Raw genomic sequence first — 3,991 nt, 5'->3', positions numbered from 1 at the left:
CATACTTCCAAGTTTGATGGAAGTAGCATCTCAATTCCTGCCATTGGAGCAAACAATTTTGAGCTGAAACCTCAACTAGTTGCTCTAATGCAACAAAACTTCAAGTTTCATGGACTTCCATTAGAAGATCCCTACCAGTTTTTAATTGAGTTCTTGTAGATCTGTGAGACTGTTAAGACTAATGGAGTAGATCTTGAAGTCTACAGGCTCATGCTTTTCCCTTTTGCTGTAAGAGACAGAGCTAGAACATGGTTCGACTCACAACCTAAGGATAGCCTGGACTTTTAGGATAAGCTGGTCACAGCCTTCTTGGTTAAATTCTTTCCTTCTCAAAAGTTGAGCAAGCTTAGAGTGGATGTTCAGAGCTTCAAGCAAAAAGATGGTGAATCCCTCTATGAAGCTTGGGAAAGATACTAGCAGATGACCAAAAAGTGTCATTCTGACATGTTTTCAGAGTGGACCATGTTAGATATATTCTATTATGGTCTTTATGAGTTCTCTAAGATGTCATTGGACAATTCTGCAGGTGGATCCATTCACCTAAAGAAAACACTTGCAGAAGCTCAAGAACTTATTGAAATGGTTGCAAATAACCAATTCATGTACACTTCTGAGAGGAATTCCGTGAATAATGGGACGCCTCAGAGGAAGGGAGTTCTTGAAATTGATGCTCTGATTGCCATATTGGCTCAGAACAAAATATTGACTCAGCAAGTCAACATGATCTCTCAAAGTCCGAATGGATGGCAAAATGCATCTGATGTGCATAAACTTGATATGCTACGATTTAGGAAATTGCACGATCGGCAAAATTCCTTCCGGCAAGTGCACCGGTTATCGTCAAGTAAAAACTCACAATAGAGTGAGGTCGAATCCCACAAGGATTGGTTGAGTGAGCAATTCGGATTAGAAGTATGTTCTAGTTGAGCGGAATCAAGATTTAGATGAGAATTGCGGAATGTAAAATTGCATGAATTAAAGAGCGAGAAGCTAAATTGCTGAAATTAAAAGGGATGGGGGTGATTGCATGAAATTAATTGCACAATGTAAAGAGAAAGTGGTAGATCAGAAATGGGGAGTTCATTGGGTGTTAGGAGATATTGAGATCTCCGAATCAAAATAACTTTTATCCCTTCCTCAACCAATGCATTCATTGAATTTTGCTTGGCAATCTTATATGATTGGATCCCAATCCCTTGGCTCACCAATTCTCTCTAAAAACAAACAAATTCCCAATCCCTTGGTTTAAATGTTCATAAGAAGAGATGATGCTCGATCACTGATTATACCACACAGTTTCATGAACCACAATTTGGTAGGATTACATGTCACAATATCCATCCAAACCCCAATCCAATTCACTGTGAGAAAGCTTCTCTAGCATGAATCCTCCATTCCTTTCCCAAGGTTCCGAAGGATTCCAATTATGGGTAGTTTCTTTCCCAAGACAACTACCCAATGGAATTAGATCGAGAAGCTTTCTAACAAAATTCAAGAGAAAAGATTGAAGAAGAAGATAAAACTATTATTGATTCATTGAATTACAATAGAGCTCCCTAACCCAATGAAAGGGGTTTAGTGTGTCATAGCTCAGAATTCAATTACAAAATATGAAAAGTGATTTCCAAAACTCAAGGTAAAAGTCCCCCTCAGGGGCTGGATTCCCCTTCAATCCAGTCTTTTTCAAATGCAGAAACTAAGGCCTTTAAATAGGCTCCCTAAATTACAAAATGAAAATGAAATTAAAAGCAAATTACAATCAAATGAAAATAAACTATTCTAGATGATTCTTGTGGCCTTGATTTGGTGTTGTTGATGGGCCTTGCTTGCTTGAAGGGTAGAGTGACATAATTGATCCAAAAAGGATAATGATCCATTAAACTACACTCAAACGTTGCACCCCCCTTTCTTGAGTCGTCACTTTGTTCTCTTGTCAACCTTGCCAATTTGATGCCAAATATAGACTATTATACCTCGTTGGAAAGCTATGGATGTCTACTTTCCAATGCAACTGGAAGCACCTCAATTGGATCTCTATAGCTCAAGTTATGCTTGATTGAAGGTGACAAGGTTGCTGGTTGGTTTGACAGCGTTTAAGCCAACGTTTAAGTCACTTAAACGTGCTCGAAAATGCCAATTTTGGGAGCTCAGTTGCATTGTCCACCCCATACTTCTATACATCGTTGGAAAGCTCTGGATGTCTACTTTCCAATGCAACTGGAAGCGCATCATTTGGAGTTCTACAACTCGAGTTATACTCCATGGAAGGTGAAGAGGTCAGCTGGCCTGATTGCATGTTGGTACTATGCTCTTCTATGCACATTACGGGGCTGTTTTCTCCCTCAATTTTTAGTATCCACCATGCATGCCATATATGCTTGGAAAGCTCTAGATGTCTTCTTTCCAATGCATTTTTAATCACCTCATTTGGAGTTTTGTAGCTCAAGTTATTTATGTTTGAAGAAGGCATGGTCAAGCTGTTCCATATAACACGTTTAAGCTCCAGTTTAAGCTTAAACTGGAGCTTAAACGCTGGCACTCCCTGGAGGCACAAGCTCGAGCACGTTTAAGCTTCAGTTTAAGGTTAAACTGAAGCTTAAACGTGGAATTGAAGGAAGGCAATCCTGGAGGAAAAATTGTCGAACACGTTTAAGCTCCAGTTTAAGGTTAAACTGGAGCTTAAACGTGGAAATGGCTCCCTGGTGCTTTCAATTCTGGCGTTTAACTTCCAATTTAAGGTTAAACTGGAGGTTAAACGCCACTTTCAGCCCTTTCCTCAGCTTTCATGAATTTGGCGTTTAAGCTCCAGTTTAAGCTTAAATTGGAGCTTAAACTCCACATGTGATATTCAAGCTTCCTTTATTGATTTTGTTGCTTCTTTGCCTAGCCTCTTCTTCCCTGAAATCATCCAAACAACTGCATCAAAGTCTTGCTAAAATTCATGAGAATTCTTCCATTCATAGCATTCAAGGAATATAACTAAAAACTCATGGAATTTGCATCAAAATCTTCATGTTTGAATGATTTAAGACAAGCATGACTATTTGGCCCAAATGATTACTTAAGGCTCAAGAAAATGCATAAAACAACTAAAAATAAAAGAAAAAGGCTAGTGAAACTAGCCTAAGATGCCTTGGCATCACAACACCAAACTTAATCCTTGCTTGTCCCCAAGCAAGTTCTGAATTATTGAGAAGAAAGAATGAAACAGAAAGTAAATTCATTAGCCATATCAGTAAGTAATTGACATTGATTAATGGGGTGTTCATGCAGAAAGTTGTTGCAGCATCACTTTATTGTTTCTTAGGTAAGAATGTCACTTTTTATGTTTCCACTAAAACACTGCTATGGCCTCTTGTTATTCACATATCCTTGGCAAGTTTCTTTTCTTTGTTTTTCTTTTTCTTTGAGCTTATTTGCTCCTTGTTGCTCAGTGTCATGTGTTGCACAAGCTTTTGACATTTTTCTTTCCTTATCAGTGCTCACACATATCCACCACAGGCACTTTAATTTACATTTCTTCACAAGATATTGGTGCCCAGCACCTCTTTGTGTAACTAAATATTTTGTAGCTAGGTTGCTCTTGATAATGGACTTTTGGTTGATAATCCCGGGTTAGTTAACCCAAGTTACCAAGTGTTGAAACACTCCACAGAACCTATTCATCCAAGCAGATCCTAGTACATAAACACCACAGGCATATGTCTCAGAAGTTCAAACCATTGGTGCCTAGCTTTATTTTCTTAATTCTTTTGCTTTTTGGTTACCTTTCTCATTGGCTTTTTTTTTTTCTTGGCCAAGGACATTTATTTACCAAGATCCATAGACAGCATCCTAATTTCCACTAAAAGTGACAATTCTAACTTTATTTCTTAGTGAGCTGACTATTCAATCAAACATGCATACCACCACTTAATCTTATTTGATTTCTTACCAAATGGAATTGAGTTACTTTTGTTCAAACATTTCTTTTATTTTTTTTTTTTAGAAC

General features: G+C 38.0%; 1 non-coding gene across 1 annotated transcript; it reads right to left on the bottom strand.

Annotated features, from left to right (window-relative positions):
- Nucleotides 1-342: 342 nt before the first annotated feature.
- LOC130953491 (small nucleolar RNA R71) lies at nucleotides 343-446 on the bottom strand. Its single transcript, XR_009075661.1, has one exon. It is a non-coding gene; the product is annotated as a small nucleolar RNA R71 (small nucleolar RNA).
- Nucleotides 447-3,991: the final 3,545 nt, after the last annotated feature.

Source organism: Arachis stenosperma, chromosome 9 (assembly GCF_014773155.1).
Source record: "Arachis stenosperma cultivar V10309 chromosome 9, arast.V10309.gnm1.PFL2, whole genome shotgun sequence".
Lineage (NCBI taxonomy): Eukaryota > Viridiplantae > Streptophyta > Magnoliopsida > Fabales > Fabaceae > Arachis > Arachis stenosperma.
The sequence above is the reverse complement of the archived record's forward strand: the minus strand, read 5'-3'. Positions and strand labels throughout refer to the sequence as shown.